Below are 19,651 nucleotides of genomic sequence, written 5' to 3'. Positions count from 1 at the left end.
TAGTCGTTTGGTTACTATTTCACCAAATACTTTCAGAATCTACAATTGAATGTTATCTATCCCTTCTACCTTCTTTGGTATCAAGTCTTCCCAAGCTCTTCTAAGTTCTGACTCTAATTATGGAGCGCCTCTCTCTTCCATATGGACTCCAGTTTCGTATCAACCATGTGTTCAGACACGTCTTCCCTCTCAGAGAGGCCTTCAGCGTCCTCTTTCCACCTTTACATTCTCTGCTTTGTCTTTAACAGTAGAATTACCAATGCATTCTTGGTGTTGCCGCCTTTTTTTAAAAAAAATCGCTTAAGGTCATTTTACTTTTCTCTAAGCTAAGTCAGTCCTGCAGTCGATCATTCCCTTTTCTGTTTTCACACTATTCCTGGGGCTACTTCGCCTGGGCTTCCCTGCAGTTCCTATTTATTTCATTCCTCAGTTATTTATATTTCTGTGTTCCTGCTTTTCCCTAAACAGTTTTGTACCACCCTATTTCGTCAAAAGAATGAAGTATTCCAACTGTCACATAATGTTTCTTCGAAGTTACTTTCCTAAGATCTGTATTTGTCTGCACAATGCTATTTTTAGAGATGTCCAGTCCTCTGCAACTGAACTATCCACTGTTGTATTCCTTACCATAGTGTTTAAATTTTTAATGAACTTCAAACGCGCCTCATCATTCCTGAATACACTAATGTCACACTTACTTCTATATTTATTCCCCAGACAATTCTCCTAAATTTCAGTCTACGGTTCACCACTACTAAATGATGATCTAAGTCTATATCTGATCCAGGTTACGCCTTACAATCCGGTATGTGACTGCTGAATCTCTTCTTGACGATGAAGTAATTCAGCAGGAATCTTCCAGTATCTACCAGCATTTCTCCAGTATTTCCGCTCCTCTTGTGAGTTTTGGATTGTGTGTTTGCTATTACTAACTGATATTTATTGCAGAACTCAGTTAAGCTTTCTCATCTCTCGTTCCTACTACCAAGTACATATTACCCCGTAATTATCTCTTGTATTTCATCCCCTAAATCGTACTCCAATACCCCTTGATCGTTAAATTTTCGCCTTCACTTACGTACTGAACTAAGCGTCCAGTATCCTCGTTTACCTTATCGTTTCCTGAGCTATCACTGTCGGCGTCGGTTTGCTGTCGTGTCTGAAGACAGCAACACCATCACTGAACTGCTCACAGTACCTCACTCTGCCCATTAATAACGAATACTATTCTCTATACATCATTTGCCGCTGCAGTTGAAATTACTCTACATTCGTCTGACCAGAAATCCTTATCTTCTCTACGTTTCATTTAGCTGACATCCACTGTAACTAGAACGATCCTTTACATTTCCATTATCAGATGTTCTATCTTCCCAAACACTTTCAAACTTTTGACATTCCACACTCCAACTCATTGGTCATTCCATCTTTTCCTCATGGTCACTCCCCTTCCTCTCCCGCGAGTAATTCCCACACAGAGATCAGACTGGGGGACTAATCCGTAATTTTTCGCCAATGCCGAAGTCATTACGACACTCTTTGAACTGCATACTACATGTCCTGTGGATACGTCTTATGTATTTTAATGAAGTAATTTCCATTACCTGTAATATCCTCATGCCATTGATCTTTAGTGATTCATCTACCTTCTAGGGCAGTTTCCCACTCTTAGGACTAAAACAGAACCCTGTATGTCCGCTCTTCCACCCGCATTGACAAGATCGTTGGTATAACAAGAGTGACTTTTTATACAAGAAGTCTTCGGCCACCATTTCTGACGATTTTTATTCAGAACTTCAGCATGGCTTGCTATGAACCTGGGACCCATGATGTTCTGATTAATAGTCAAGGAATCTAACCCTACACCAATGGTACTCTTTAGTATGGATACATAAGAGGACTGTTCGCAAAGTAAGGCCTGATAGGTCGTAAAATTGAGAAGACCGTGAAAATCGGATAAAACTTTGCACAGATTAATTAGGCAATGTGTCTGGTACCCCTGCTGATTGCGTCACGTCGCTCTTTTCATCTCTGAGCAAACTGTGAGCACGTAATGGTGCCAGTAACAACAGTATCTCCCGTCAAGTATGAGTGCCATTTGCGAGGTAGTGCCTGATTTCATGCAACCCCACATACCATATTTGTCATTCATTTCCTTCTTCCTGAAATTGTAGGCTGTAGGCTGCAGGGTCAATGAGGACGATCCTGCAGCGTTTTCGATGATAAGTATTTGATCACCAACCATAGGCCCCGGAACTGGCTCCCACCGATGTTCATCTCTGCTCATATTAACCGCTGACTATGAGAACAACATTTTGACACATAACGAACGGCAGACAAGCGTAGAGAAGTGGCGCTAAGCACAGGCGGCGGCCTTCTGTGACGAGGGTATTGGAAAGCAGGTACAACACTATGACAAATGTGTAAGTCGAAGGAGCGACTATATAGAGAAGTAGCTGGAATGTGTAGCAAATTATTGCAAATAAAACATTTTTGATTTCCAGTGTAGTTTTCATTTGACAAGCAACTGGACCATACTTTCTGAATTGCCCTCGTAATTAAATTTGTAGGCTGTTGGGGGTTTGCAGAAATCTAGTGTGCAGACCTCCCATCTCTGGTGACACCAGCTGGGCAGCGAGTCGAACTTAGCTTCGATGACAGATACGAATATGGCAGACCATGCTGCTTCATCTCTACCCTGGAGTTCTATAGGCTGATAATACCGCTTCATTTGTAACTTTATTTTAATATGACGACCGGTTTCGGACTCTCATAATCCCATCCTCAGGTGTCGCAACTGTGCTGTGGCCACTGAGCGCCGCGGTGGGCGTGTAGTAGACGCGGTTTGCTACCTATGAGCGCATTTGTAGCAAACCGCAGAACACTCCCTTTTCTGCGCTCATAGGTAGCAAACCGCGTCTACTACACGTCCACCGCGGCGCTCGGGGGCCACAACACAGTTGCGACACCTGAGGATGGGCTTATGAGAGACCGAAACCGGTCGTGATAATAAAAAAAAAATACTACTGAAGCGGTATTTTCTACCTCTAGTATAATGCTCAGTTGCGGATGTTCGTCCAACAGGATTGTTTGTCTACCCTGGAGCTTATCAACCATAATGGCTGGCAGGTTGTTATTTTGTACCATTCACTAGGCAACGCATGAGCACATGTCAGGGAATTACAGAGAAATGCGGGCACGGAAATATACGGACTGCTGCATTTGCTGGAAATTTGCAGATGCCACTTTTGCAAGATAGTTTGCGCACCCATCCATCGGGACGAGGTAATATCTTCCACGAGCTGGTGATGGCTGCAATTCTCTGCTTTCAAGCAATTGAGTCCGCACTTTTCCCATCACTGCCAGTACATATGAGGTCTCAGAATTTATTAACAATCTGTGTTGTTAGTACTTCAATATTCTGAAGCCATCGTGGTGTCGTTAGTATTTATTTCAGTATTTTCATGTGGTCACGCGATTTCCAGGATCCAAGATATTTAAGAACGATTAATAATTTGTTTGTATTTTGTTCTCTATGACTGTCGAAAGTAATAACGAGGTAGTGGATACGTGAACATTTGAGGAAAAGAACGTCGTATTTTATGTTAATTGTCTCATTGAACTCCTATCTCCCTTGGGTTCATGAAAAATTTTTAATGATGTTACGAGACGAAATAGAAAAAAGTAGTAATAAGAGACGAAACGCTGTTGAAAAAAGGTTAGAAGTAACAAAAGTTTCTGACAATTTGGAAGTGTTTTGAATGAGGTTTAGTGTAGTGATATCAGCCACAGTACAACTGTTATGAATAGCTGCAAAGCTGTAACATGTGCTGTACAATAAGGTTTTCGTCACGTTATGTATTTTGTGATTATGAAGATCAATGGTACTGTAGAGTAATATCCAAATACGAACATATAGAGATGATAATCTGAAACGCATGCAGTTCCAGATTTTGATCAGCACATAACTAACTACGGTTACAGCTAGATAAATAGAGTCCTTAATCATGTGTAAAAGTATCCAGAGATTGACGGGCATTTTAGACTACAATATATTGTCTAAATTTTCAAAGTGGAACCATTATTCGGTGGCTGCAATGTGGAATGCTGCTGTGATTTAATTGGCCAAGCTAAAATTGTGTTTTAGCGTTTAAATGAAAGCAATGTCCAAGATAATAATTTATAAATCACGTTCCGAAATTTTAAATGTATTAAATACTCTTCAGGAGATTGCCGCAGGAAGACGTGCTAATTCCACAATATTTCTTCAAAGCAACTGTCCGACATTTTCGGTGGTTGAATCTTTCTAGTGGCTGGTTACGGCTGACGGTATCCGTAAGTCGGGGACCCTGTATATAAAACACGCTCGCGGAGATCGCGCAGGCCGTAAATCTCGCACGCAAAATGATTTGCAGATACATGCTGCCATACTCAAACGCCCTCTGCCGAAAATCGCAGAGCGGCCCTCCTGCGCGTGCGCTGTACGCTAAGTTCACTAACAGATTCGTTCGATAACAAACCCGTCGTAACATTGGTCTAGGATGGTCTTTTTAGTGAGTGAGGTCTGGTCGCACTGTTAGTAAACATAGCGTACAGCGCATGCGCAGGAGGGCCGCTACGCGATTTTCGGGAGAGGGAGATTCAGTATGGCGCCATCTATCTCCAAATAATTGCACATGCGTAACTACCGCACCTGCGCATTCTTTGCGCGCGTGTTCTACACTTAAGTGCCAAAGAAACTGGTGTACGTATGGGTATTCACAAAACAGAGGCATGTCAACAGACAGAATACGATGCTATTATCGAAAACGCCTTATAAGACAGCAGGTGTCTGCGGCCGTTGTTAGATCGCTTACTGCTCTTTCAATGGCAAGTTATCAAGATTTAAGTGCGTTTGAACGTGGTGTTATAGTAGGCACACGAGCAATGGGACACAGCATCTCCGAGGTAGCGATGAAGTGGGGATTTTACGATGAGACCATTCCACGAGTGTACCCAGAATATCAGAAATCCGCTAAAACATCAAATCTGTCATCGCTGCGGCCGGAAAAAGATCCTGCAAGAATGGACCAACGTCAACTGAAGAGAGTCGTTCAATATAATAGAAGTGCAACTCTTTCGCAAATTACTGTAGATTTCAATGCTGCGCCATCAACTGTTAGCGAGCGAACCGTTCAACGAAACGTCGCCGATATGGGCTTTCTGAGCCGAAGGCCCACTCGTGTACCCTTGATGATTGCACGACACAAAGCCTTACGCCTCGTCTGAGCCCATCAGCGGTGGCATTGGACTGTTTATGACTGGAACCATGTTGCCTGGTGATCGGACGCGTCTCGTTTCAAATTGTATTGAGCGGAGGGATGTGTACAGGTTTGGAGACAACCTCATTAATCTATGGACGATGCACGACAGCAAGGGACGTCAAGCTGGTGGAGGCTCTGTAATGGTGTGTGCTGTGTACAGCTGGAGTGATTTGGGACCCCTGATATGTCTATATATGACACTGACAGCTACAAGTCCGTAAGCATCCTGTCTGATCACCTGCATCCATTCATGCCCATTGTGCATTCCGACGAACTTGGGCACTTCCAGCAGGACAATGCGACATCCTACACTCTGGCCACCAAACTCCCCAGACATGAACGTTATTGAGCTTATCTAGGATGCCTTGCAAAGTGCTGCTGTTCAGAAGAGATCTCCCCCTCTCGCACTCTTACGGATGTATGGATAACCCTGCAGATTTCATTGTGTCAGTTCCCTCCAGCACTATTTGTGACAATAGTCGAGTACATGCCACGTCGTGTTGCGGCACTTCTGCATGCTAGAGGGGCCTCTACACAATATTACGCAGGTGTATCAGTTTCTTTGGCTCTTCAGTGTACATACAGTTCCTCCGACGCCCGGATACCATCAGTTGTACCTAGGTACCAGCAACGTTCGGCCACCTGAAGATGTCACACAGCTATTCTGAGGAAGTATTGTGGAATTTGCACGTCATCCAGTGGCAAACCCCTGAAGACTATTTACAACTTCTCTGCAGCGAAAGCTTGAAGAGTCACATGTTAGGAGTAGTTACTTCCGCATTAATATTTTTTTAATTATCAGTCTTCTGACTGGTTTGATGCGACCCTCCGCAAATACTTCTTCAGTGCCTACCTTTCTGTATCAGAAAACCAATTGCAACCTAGGTCCTCAATTATTTGCTCGATGTACTCCAATCACTGTCTTTCTCTTCTGTTTTACCCTCTACAGATCCCTCTAGTAACATGGATGTTATTCTCTGATGTCTGCACAGAACTCATCCTGTCCCTTCTTCCTGTCAATGTTATCAATACACTCCTTTCTACGTCGATTCAGCGAAAACCTCCCCGTTAATATATTTTTCAATGTACCTAATTTTAAACATTCGGCTGTAGCACCACATCTGAAATGTTCTCTTAGGTTCTGGTTGCCTTACATTTCATGTTTCACCACCACACAATGCTGTGTTCCAGATATACATTCTCAGAAATTCCTTCCTCAAATTAAGGTCTCTGTTTTGACACTAGTAGCCTTTTCTTGGCCAGGAACGCTATTTTTCTAAGTGATAGCCTGCTTTTCTCAGTCTGTCAAGGGTTATTTTGCTGCATAGGTAGCATAGTTCCTTTACTTCATCTACATTGTTATCACCAATCCTGATGTAAAAGTTCTCTCTGTTCTCATTTCCGCTACTTCTCTTCGAATTACTCTCAATCCATATTCTGTACTCATCAGACTGTTCATACCATTCAACAGATCCCGCTAGTCGTCACTTTCACGTGTAGCAATGTCATCGGTGAATCTATTCATTTATATCTTTCCACCCTGAGTTTTAACCTTGAACTTTCCTATCAATTCCGTTATTGCTTCTTCAATGTATCCAGTGAACACTCGGGCTCACTCTTGAACTTTTCTTTCATTTTCGTTATTGCTTCTTCACTGTATCCAGTGAACACTCGGGGTGAAAGACTACTTCCCTGTCTTACACCCTTTTCAATCCGAGCCCTTTGCTCTTGGTCTTCCAATCAAGCACAAACTTACGCTGCCTAAGAAATTTTGTGTTAAAATATTCAAAACTTTCAGTCTGAAGACCTAGGTTTTCATTTTGTTTTGTATTTGTACTAAAAAGTCACTCTGGATGATATATTGCTTTTTCAGGAATATTCTGAGGTCAAAGAATGCTTTCTACTTGTTTATAGACCAGAAAATATTATTATTGTTATTATTATTATTATTATTATTATTATTATTATTGCCTTTTTCGTGTTAATCAGCATAGTGCCCTTTGGAGGAAAAGTGAGCACGAGGCATTCTCACAGGCACTGAGGCTCGGTGAATCGGGGAAAACGGATGGCCAAGATAAGACACGTGAGAGGGGACATGGACCAGGCAAATCCTTCAAGGAACCGGTTTTTACAGCAACTCTCCGGTGTTTTCAAACTTTCCTGTCGGCATATCTCCAGAAACCAATGTTATCAGTGGCCAATAGACCTAGAGAACGTGCTTCTCCAGAGAAACAGTCGAAAAACACGTATATCTGGATGGATAAAAGAGCATGGGCGTAATGAAATCTTGCGTTATCTTTTTGAAAAATGACTTGAGGCGGCCTCTAGCTACACACATCAGAAATTTAATGACGCCATTACTGGCCTTCGTGCAAGATGTGATCGGTTGTTTACCGATTGATAACCCTTGCTGTTACGCGAGGTCGTGAGCCATCTCACTTCAGAATGCTATCAGGCAACGTTCGATCTCCTCTGAATCTCCACAGATGTAAACTTCCAACGTGATGCGGCTGTGAGGTCCTGCACTGTTGAACAAGCAGGATGTCAGTTCTCTAACATGAATGTCGCGAGTGTATCGTTGACATCCTTTATAATGAACCCACGCATTCTTTATGACATACACTCCTGGAAATGGAAAAAAGAACACATTGACACCGGTGTGTCAGACCCACCATACTTGCTCCGGACACTGCGAGAGGGCTGTACAAGCAATGATCACACGCACGGCACAGCGGACACACCAGGAACCGCGGTGTTGGCCGTCGAATGGCGCTAGCTGCACAGCATTTGTGCACCGCCGCCGTCAGTGTCAGCCAGTTTGCCGTGGCATACGGAGCTCCATCGCAGTCTTTAACACTGGTAGCATGCCGCGACAGCGTGGACGTGAACCGTATGTGCAGATGACGGACTTTGAGCGAGGGCGTATAGTGGGCATGCGGGAGGCCGGGTGGACGTACCGCCGAATTGCTCAACACGTGGGGCGTGAGGTCTCCACAGCACATCGATGTTGTCGCTAGTGGTCGGCGGAAGGTGCACGTGCCCGTCGACCTGGGACCGGACCGCAGCGACGCACGGATGCACGCCAAGACCGTAGGATCCTACGCAGTGCCGTAGGGGACCGCACCGCCACTTCCCAGCAAATTAGGGACACTGTTGCTCCTGGGGTATCGGCGAGAACCATTCGCAACCGTCTCCATGAAGCTGGGCTACGGTCCCGCACACCGTTAGGCCGTCTTCCACTCACGCCCCAACATCGTGCAGCCCGCCTCCAGTGGTGTCGCGACAGGCGTGAATGGAGGGACGAATGGAGACGTGTCGTCTTCAGCGATGAGTGTCGCTTCTGCCTTGGTGCCAATGATGGTCGTATGCGTGTTTGGCGCCGTGCAGGTGAGCACCACATTCAGGACTGCATACGACCGAGGCACACAGGGCCAACACCCGGCATCATGGTGTGGGGAGCGATCTCCTACACTGGCCGTACACCTCTGGTGATCGTCGAGGGGACACTTAATAGTGCACGGTACATCCAAACCGTCATCGAACCCATCGTTCTACCATTCCTACACCGGCAAGGGTACTTGCTGTTCCAATAGGACAATGCACGTCCGCATGTATCCCGTGCCACCCAACGTGCTCTAGAAGGTGTAAGTCAACTACCCTGGCCAGCAAGATCTCCGGATCTGTCCCCCATTGAGCATGTTTGGGACTGGATGAAGCGTCGTCTCACGCGGTCTGCACGTCCAGCACGAACGCTGGTCCAACTCAGGCGCCAGGTAGAAATGGCATGGCAAGGCGTTCCGCAGGACTACATCCAGCATCTCTACGATCGTCTCCATGGGAGAATAGCAGCCTGCATTGCTGCGAAAGGTGGATATACACTGTACTAGTGCCGACATTGTGCATGCTCTGTTGCCTGTGTCTATGTGCCTGTGGTTCTGTCAGTGTGATCATGTGATGTATCTGACCCCAGGAATGTGTCAATAAAGTTTCCCCTTCCTGGGACAATGATTTCACGGTGTTCTTATTTCAATTTCCAGGAGTGTATGTGGTATCCCAACCAGTGCTAGCATCAAAATCGAGCGAACCTACAGCTGTCAAATTCCGACAACTGATGGTAGACGTTTCGCCTTCTTACACGAAGATAACACGATCTTCCCACAAACAATATTGTAATGTAATTTCTGAGTGATAAACTTGTTGCGTAATATTTCATGCTACAGGCTGCAAAAGGTACAAATGCCGATGTTTCTATTGGTGACTGAGGCCGGAGCACTGAACAGTCTGTAGGCTAATCATTGTAACCCCCTACAAATCATATATTTTTAGGTTATTTAGTACTTCAGAGAAGGTTGGATGAGCAACCTATTAATATTTATTTTCTGTTGGGTAGCAGGTCAGGAGTTTAAGTGTGAATGCGTCGACACAAAACTGTGAGTGTATAGTGACAGACGTAGTCCACTTAATGGTGCACTGATACTTTGCAGAAAACATCAGATCGTGAAGTCTGCGATGCGTTTCTGGAAAAACTTTTTAACACAGAGCAAAACAACCATCACAGTGATATTAAGCTACCACACTTAAAAACATCTGCATTAATACACGTTAAACCTTGTATGCAGTTTACAGATGACATTACCTCTCCAGAATGAGATTTTCACTCTGCAGCGGAGTGTGCGCTGATATGGAACTTCCTGGCAGATTAAAACTGTGTGCCAGACCGAGACTCGAACTCGGGACCTTTGCCTTTCGCGGGCAAGTGCTCTACCACTAGTGTTAGTTCTGCAAGGTTCGCAGGAGAGCTTCTGTAAATTTTGGAAGGTAGGAGACGAGACACTGGCAGAAGTAAAGCTGTGGGTACCGGGCATGAGTCGTGCTTCGGTAGCTCAGTTGGTAGAGCACTTGCCCGCGAAAGGCAAAGGTCCCGAGTTCGAGTCTCGGTCGGGCACACCGTTTTAATTTGCCAGGAATTTTGACATTACTTCTGACTACTTTGTGCAGTTGCAATGCTGTAATGTTAACCATCCGCACATCCATGTAGTTCTATAACGTTGCCACAGAGCCCATACTGAACCAGCTTCAGAGTTTAACAAGTACTAGATGCTGCATCGCCTATGCGGACGATTTGATAATCAGAGTATCTGCCAACACAAGGGGCAAGTTAGAAGGAAATAGTGGGATAGGTCGTGGAAGAGTAAGTAACTGGTGTGTAGAAAGCGAACTACCAATTCTGCTTGGCAAGAGTGACAAAAAATAGATTTCAGACTACGTCAGCAGTCAGCACGAAAATTTCATCTGCACCCCTAACAACGTTGAGTATCAGCGGACGAAGGTGAAGAGCATTGTGCAATATGTTTTTAAGTAGGTATGCTCCAAGCAAAGTTGTGAAGGATGGAGAAGGCCCGCCATGGTTCACCACCCATGTTTGAAAACTGATATGAAAGCAAAGAGAACTTCACAATAATTTAAACATATTCAAAGCCTTGGAGACCAACAAAAGTTAAACGAAATCTGAATTAGCGTAAGTAGAGCCATGCGTTCTACCAAATCGATAGTGAAATTCTGTGTACCGACTTCACAGAAGATCCTAAGAAATTTTGGTTTGATGCTGTATCATTAACGGAACAAATCCATCAGTCCACATACTCAATGGTCATAATGGCAATAAACCCGCGGACGACGAAGAAAAGGTCGTAATACCTAACAACTTTTTCCAAAACTGTTTCGCAGAGGAAGGTCGTACTGTAGTGCCTCTTTTAAATCATCGCACAAACGACAAAATGGCTAATATTGAAATAAGTGACACTGGGACAGAAAAGAAACTGAAATTACCAAGATGGAAGGCTGCTAGACTTCACAGAATGCCAGTACGTTTCTACATACAGTATGCGAAATTACTTGCCCTTCTTCAAGCCGCACTGCACCGTAGTCGTTTGGAATACCGAAGTGTTCCTGATGATTGGAAAATTTTCCAGATGGGTCATCGAATAGACGCACACAACTATAGACCTGTATCTCTGATGTCGGTCAGCTGTAGAATTTTGAAACATGTCCGTATATTGTGGCATTTCCTCGGGCCGAAAATCTCCTGCATACGAATCAATATGGGTTCCGAAAACAATGATCTTGTGAAACTCATAATTCTTTGTTCGGCCACGAGGCCCATAAAATAGTAGATACAGGAGTCAAAGTAGATGCTGTGTTCCTTGACTTTCGGAACACGTCTATAAAGTTCCGAAGTCGCTTACTGATCGAAATATGTGCATGAGGAAAACAAGATCAACTGCCTGATTGGGTTGAAGAATTTCTAGCAAACAGAACACTGCATGTCATTCTGAACGGTGAGATGTCTTCGGACATAAGAGTACCTTCAGGCGTGACCCAGGAGCTGTTAAAGGACCAATACCTTTTACTATATATACAAATGAGCTAGTAGACAACTTCGGAATATCTATGATGCTTTTCGCGGATGATGCATCTCTATATAGAGAAATCGCGACGGTGGAAAATTGTAACGAAATGCAAAAATAACAGCAGAGCATCGACACTTGGTACAGGGAGAGGAAAGTGACCCTCAACATAAACAAATGTAACGTATTGCGAGTACATAGACAGAAAGACGCTTTACTGTATGATTACAAAACTGTAACAGTTTCAGAAAGCTGTTACATAAAATGCGTAAGCGTCTGTAAACGGTTGGGATTGAAATGAAAAGAAAACATAACATTAATCACGAGTAAGGGGGTCTTGAGTGTACTGGAAGAATCTCAGAAAATGTATTTCATCAACAAACGAAGTGTTTTACAAAACACTCGGTCAACCAGTACTTGAATACTGCTCCTCAGTATGGGACCGTGTTAGATATTACTGATGGAGGAAATAGAGAAGATCCAAACAAAAGCAGCGCGTTTCGTTGAAGGTTCATTTAGCAGGCACGAAAGCGTCAACCAGCTCCTGTGCCAGACAATGCAAGACATTTGTTATGCATCACAGTGAGATTAATTATTAAGTTTACGAGAGCTTACATTCCAAGGAGATTCAACAAATAGTTGTTTCCTACATGTATCTCACGGAAGACCACGAAGAAAAACTGACAGAGATTCGAGTACACATGGATGCTTTCCGGTAGTCTTTCTTCTCTCAAGCTACTCACGACGGCAACAGGAAACGAGGGATGGGTGGAAGTGGTTCTAGTACGCGATGTACTCTCTCCCACACACCATAAAGTAGCTGGTGGAGTGTAGCTGTAGATATACAGGCTGTTACAAAAGGTACGGCCAAACTTTCAGGAAAGATTCCTCACACACAAAGAAAGAAAAGATGTTCTGTGGACATGTGTGCGGAAACGCTTAATTTCCATGTTAGAGCTCATTTTAGTTTCATCAGTATGTTCTTACACCTACGCTCAATGGAGCACGTTATCATGATTTCATACGGAATACTCTACCTGTGCTGCTAGAACATGTGCCTTTACAAGTACGACACAACATATGGTTCATGCACGATGTAGCTTCTGCACATTTCAGTCGAAGTGATCGTACGCATCTCAACAACAGATTCGGTGACCGATGGATTGGTAGAGGCGGACCAATTCCATAGCCTCCACGCTCTCCTGACTTCAACCCTCTTCACTTTCATTTATGGGGGCATTTGAAAGCTCTTGTCTACGTAACCCCGGTACCCAATGTAGAGACTCTTCGTGCTCGTATTGTGGACGGCTGTGATAGAATACGCCATGCTCCAGGGCTACATCAGCGCATCAGGGATTCCATGCGACGGAGGGTGGATGCATGTATTCTCGCTAACGGAGGACATTTTGAACATTTTATGTAACAAAGTGTTTGAAGTCACGCTGGTACGTTCTGTTTCTGTGCATTTCCATTCCATGATTAATGTGATTTGAAGAGAAATAATAAACGGAGCTCTAACATGGAAAGTAAGCGTTTCCGGACACATGTCCGCATAACATATTTTCTTTCTTTGTGGGTGAGGAATGTTTCCTGAAAGTTTGACCGTACCTTTTTGTAACATCCTGTAACTGTAACAGCAGTACACGAAACGGCTTATATGTTACTAAAGGGAACATATCGAGAATGAGAAACACCACATTTAGAGTAAACAGCCAACGTGTGAAAAAAGAAGTATGTGGTACCTTCGAATTAACATCGGCGAAAAGCAAAACTTTTATACACCTGCAGAAATAGTCTTCCAGAGAGGCATTAAAATCTTAAACAAAACAACAACAATTGGCCAAAGGAGCTTTCAGCTGGCACTAAGTGCAATAAGAGCGTGCCACAGTGCCATCTTAATCAGTATCGTAAGCTAAGGGTCGAGCTTTCTAGCGTACAGAGCCAGAAGGTAATGACAGCACAGCCCCTTCGGTGAGCACAGGGAACTGTACTCCAGCGCTTGACAGTTGTTTATAGAGCAACACCGTCTGACATGTTGCTGGTTCTACTTGGCTTACAACCTCTGGAACTAGCCGTAAGAAAGAGAAAAGAAAAGTGTGTGAAAAGTTATGGGACTTAACTGCTAAGGTCATCAGTCGCTAAGATTATACACTACTTTACCTAAATGATCCTAGAGATAAAAACACACACCCATGCCCGAGGGAGGACTCGAACCTCCGGCGGGACCAGCCACACAGTCCATAACTGCAGCGCCTTAGACCACTCGGCTAATCCCGCGCGGCTAGGAAAGACAGGTGCGTATATTGGCTCACAAATGGCGAATATGATAAGGTTAAGGACGTAATGGGCACAAGAGCCACATCCAATCAGGTTGTGGAGGTATGCATTGATAGAGAACGGCAAGAAATGTTGGTCATCGTAGAATCAGGGAGAAGATGTTACCAGTTCCTTTCTAAGATAAACGAAAGGTCCATACCATTATGCCTTCTTCCAACCAAGGGAGCTATACACTACCTGATGGAACATGGTACATATTCCAGCTACTTACTAAAAATACAATGCGCCACAGACACTTGTGAATGTCAAGCAATCGTCACTCTGAACAACATGGGCTGGCATTGTGCCATTAGATAAGATGTTAGAGACCAAGACAGGAACGTCTTTGGAAACAGAAGGAATAAGGAACTGTGGCATAAGGTGAAGTCGCTATCAGTCAGAATAACAGCTTATGACCTGCCAGCCTATTTGGCTGAGGTGTAAGTAGGCTGTTTAGGTTTTCTTATTGGTAACGCCACGTAGCGCTGCGTATAAAAATCACTGGCTGTGCTGTGTGCAATCTGTGGCTTGTTTGCATTGTTGTCTGCCATTGTAGTGTTGGGCAGCTGGATGTGAACAGAGCGTAGCGTTGAGCAGTTAGAGGTGAACCGCCAGCAGTGGTGGATGTGGGGAGAGAGATGGCGGAGTTTTGAAATTTGTAAGACTGGATGTCATGAACTGCTTTATATATTATGACTGTTAAGGTAAATACATTGTTTGTTCTCTATTAAAATCTTTCATTTGCTAACTATGCCTATCAATAGTTAGTACCTTCCGTAGTTTGAATCTTTTATTTAGCTGGCAGTAGTGGCGCTTGCTGTATTCAAGTAGTTCGAATAACCAAGATTTTTGTGAGGTAAGTGATTTGTGAACTGTATAGGTTTATGTTAGTCAGGGGCATTCTTTGTAGCGATTACGGAAAGTCAGATTGCGTTGCGCTAAAAATATTGTGTGTCAGTTTAAGCACAGTCATGCATAATTTTTCTAAGGGACGTTTCAGAGGGACACACAAGAGGAGGCCGTACATCATGACCACGAGACGCAACAAGACAGAACAAACATCTGAAACAATCTGGCGGAATCAGGGGGGAGATGAGCCTTGGTAAGGATCATGAAGGATATCCTGAGACTCTGACAGCCGTCTCCCAATCCCTGCACCTTGATTGGCAAACCGTCACGGCCCCTATGAGTCCTGAATCGTACCTCAGCCCACCGGGGACTAACTGTCCAGACAAATGATGAATATCGCTTGTTTCCGATACCAAATACAGTAGTGCAATATAATGTAGTGTACGGCTACGTAGGGTAGTGTTGTTTACCAGTGTAGTTCATAATTACAAAATCTGCGAACCAGCACTGTAGCATGGAGTTTTGCACAGAGCATAATCACAGCTAACACTTGGTTTAAGAATCACAAAAGAAGGTTGAATACGTGGAAGGGGCCTGGAGGCGCTGGAAGGTTTCAGAAAGATTATATAAACGGTAAGACAGAGATTTAGGAACCAGGTTTTAAATGGTAAGACATTTACAGGGCATATGTCGACTCTGACCACCATCTGTTGGTTATTAACTGTAGATTAAAAATGAAGAAACTGCAAAAAGTGGGAATTTAAAGAGATAGAATCTGGGTAAACTGAAGGAACCAGTGGCTGTAGAGAGTTTCAGAGAGAGTATTTGGGGACGATTGACAAGAACAAGGGAAATAAATACAGTAGAACGAGTAGCTTGGAGAGATGAAATAGTAAAGGCAGCAGAGGATCAAGTAGGTAAAGAGATAAAGGATAGTAGAAATTCTTGGATAACAGAAGAGACACTCAATTCAGTTGATGGAAGAAGAATATATAAAAATACAGTAAATGAAGCAGACGAAAAGGAATATAAACGTCTCAAAAATGAGATCGACAGGAAGTGCAAAATGGAGAAGCAGAGACCAAACGTAAGGATATAGAAGCTTATATCACGAGGGGTAAGATAGATACTGCCTACTGGAAAATTATAGAGATCTCTGGAGAAAAGAGAACCACCTGTATGAATATTAAGACATCAGATGGGAAACCAGTTCAAGCAAAGAAGAGAAAGTAGAAAAGTGGAAGGAGTATGTAGTGTATACGATAGTGATGTACTTCAGGGCAATATTATGGGAATGTAGATAAAGATGAAATGGGAGATACTATACTGTTGAAGAGTTTGACTGAGTACTGAAAGACCCATGTCGAGACAGGGCCCCAGGAGTAGACAACATTCCATCAGAGCTAATGATACCTTTGGGAGAGCCAGCCCTAAGAAAACTATACCAACTGGTGAGCAAGATGTCTGAGACCGGTGAAATACCGTCAGACCTAAAAAAGAATATAATAATTCCAGTCCCAAAGAAAGCAGTTGCTGACAGGTGCGAAAATTTCCGAACTATCAGTCTAATAAGTCACGACTGCAAAATACGGACAAAACTTATTTTCATACAAATGGAGAAAGTGGTAGAAGCTGATCTCAGGGAAGATCAGTTTGCATTCGGTAGAAACCAGATGGCAAATGTAAGAAAAAAATGATTCAAATGGTTCTGAGCACTATGGGACTTAACATCTGAGGTCATCAGTCCCCTAGAACTTAGAACTACTTAAACCTAACTAGCCTAAGGACATCACACACATTCATGCCCGTGGGAAGATTCGAACCTGCGACTGTAGCGGTCGCGCGGTTACAGACGGAAGTGCTTAGAACCGCTCGGCCACTCAAGCCCGCTGCAGATGTAAGAGTCGAGAGGCATGAAAGTGAAGCAGTGGTTGGGAAGGGAGTGACACAGGGTTGTAGCCTATCCCCAATGTTATTTGTACGTTGAGCCAGCAGTAAAGAGAAAAAGGATAATTTGGAAAATGAATTAAAATCCATGGAGAAGAAATAAAGCCTATAAGGTTTGTAATGACATTGTACTTCTGTCAGAAAGGGGAAAAAAACATGGAAGAGGAGTTGAACGGAATGGACAGTGTCTTGAAACAAGGGTATAAGATGAACATCAACAAAATCAAAACCAGTCTAATTAGATCAGGTGACGCCGAGAGAATTAGATTATGAAATGAGAAACTTAAAGTAGTAGATGAGTTTTGCTACTTGAGGAGCAAAATAACTGATGATGGTCGAAGTACAGAGGATATAAAACACTGGCAATAGCAAGGAAAGTGTTTCTGAAGAAGAGAAGTTTGTTAACATCAAGTATAGATTGAAGTGTCAGAAAGTCTTTTCTGACAGTATTTATGCTGAGTGTAGCTACGTATGGAAGTGAAACAAGTACGAGAAATAGTTTACACAAGAAGAGAATAGAAGCCTTCAAAATGTGGTGCTACAGAAGAATGCTGAAGATTATATGGGTATGACAAGTAACTAATGAGGAAGTACTGAATAGAATTGGGGAGAAGAGGAATTTGTGGCGAAATTTGACTAGAAGAAGGGGTCGGTTGGTAGGGCTTGTTCTGAGGCATGAAGGGATCATGAATTTAGTGTTGGAGGGCAGCGTGAAGGGTAAAAATCATGGAGAGAGACCAAGAGATGACTACACTAAGGAGATTCAGAAGGATGTAGGTTGCAGTAGGTACTTTGAGATGAAGAATCGTGCACGGGATCGAGTAGCATGGAGAGCTACATCTGATCAGTCTCTGGGCTCACGACAACAGTGTAGAACAGGGAACAGTGGAACAATAGCATGTGCTTTCTGGATTCAAGATGAACATACGTCTGTGCGCCTGATCGCTAACGGATAGCACAGTCTAATCGGAAGGATCGTTTATTTGACAACAAACTAAATCATATACTTGACCAAAAGAAAAATGTATTTACAGTTAATAAGACGTCCATACGCCCATAATGTCGATAATTGCTTGGTATCTCCGAGGCATGCTTGAAACCAAGTTTTTTTAGTATTAACGTGAAAGAGACCTCCAAATGTGTCGAATTTGCATTGGCAGCTGCTTCAAGTGACCTCTTTTAGATGCAAAACCATAAATTTACAATAGGAATAGCGTCAGGTGGCTACCAAAGCCAATCCAGTACCTGCATATTTTTCTCCTTTTTCAAGCTGCTGCGAAGCCTGTTGCGGTACTTCGGTTCATTGTCTTCTTGCAGTATCCAGTCTTCTTTTTGTCGATGAGTCAACGTTTAATAGTCGGCATCAAACATGTTTGATAAATATGACTCGCAATCTACACTCATGTCTTTTTTTGTGTATCGCAGTCAAGAATTCAAAGTAAACTAATGTTTTATGGGAATTGCATGAAGGACAAAAGTACCTCTGTTTTGTTGTGAAAGAACTGAAGCTATAGCTTTTAACATGTGTGTGAAGCCGATCACACACTTACTTAACACACAGTATGCAGAAATTTTTTCTTTTACAAATTAGTATGTTTCTCTATGTAGATTCCCCTTTCCCTTTCAAACAGTTCAGTGCTTCGCTATACGGAAGCATTACTTGTTATCTTAAAATATTATGTTCTACATGCACGTCAATTCAGGTTTTTTGGTTTCTTCTAGTATATAAGGAAAACAGCAGATAAATAAAGGTATCGATCTACAATACTTCATGCTAATTCGACATTTGAGCATACCGTCTACACGATGTTGGAATTTTAACGGCAAGACGTCTGTATTTTGGTATATTCTATCGCTCTGAGATGTTTAAGGGACTTTGCTTGCAATGCTTTGTGGATATTTATACTATTGTTCTCTTAAAACACGTACATCAGATAAGACCGACCCACTATCTGATTGTTTCTATACAATAACCAACAAGAGCTACACGACTGGAGCTCCATCACGTTCCTCATTATACTCACCAATTGAAATATCCGTTTGCTTACACTGATGAGCGAAAATGATATGACCACTGCCCATCGTGAGATTCCATTTCTCGTTGTGTTGTAAATAGGCTACAAAATGTTGGAAATCCACGGCTTATCACAGAGCGTGATGATCAGAGACCTACCTGCACTGTGAAGTAGGACATATCTGGCACATCTGACGGCAAAGTACAATGCTAGCTGATACACAAGCGTTTCGGAACACACTTCCAGCGCACATTGCTGAGCAGTGAGTTGCACAGCAGATCGATCCTATGCGTTCCAGTGTTAACCTCACCGACAACGTCATTTACGATTGAGATCGTCGAGATTGGACAGTGGAACTGTTATTAGGGACGCCATTGGGTAGATTTGTCCCACTTTACGGTATAGATGATACCGTTCTCTGATTATAGCAACTTAAGTTTCAGTTTAATTGTATTAGAACAATATTTCTATTTATTATTTATTGTTTCACTAGGAGGTGTGCATAATATTTGTTACAGTTTTTGGCATCAGGTAGTTTCAGAGCGTCCAAGTAGGCGAAATCAGCTAACTGCCAATAACGATAAGAAGTAGTTATTTGAGAATAAAAGACCAGCCTATCTAAGAAACCTTTCTCCTTCTCAGAATGACACAAGTACTGAGAAGTGCCGGGAATCAGTGAGAAAACATCATAAATGTTGAGCGCACAGTAAGCTACACGGAGCAATTCTGCTACTTGGGGGATAAGAAAATGAATGAAGGATGAAACAAGTAAGATAAAGGACGCAGACTACAACAGGAAAAGAGTATATACCAA

This window comes from Schistocerca gregaria, chromosome 3 (assembly GCF_023897955.1).
Source record: "Schistocerca gregaria isolate iqSchGreg1 chromosome 3, iqSchGreg1.2, whole genome shotgun sequence".
NCBI classification, from domain to species: Eukaryota; Metazoa; Arthropoda; class Insecta; order Orthoptera; family Acrididae; genus Schistocerca; species Schistocerca gregaria.
Note: the sequence above shows the minus strand (reverse complement) of the source record.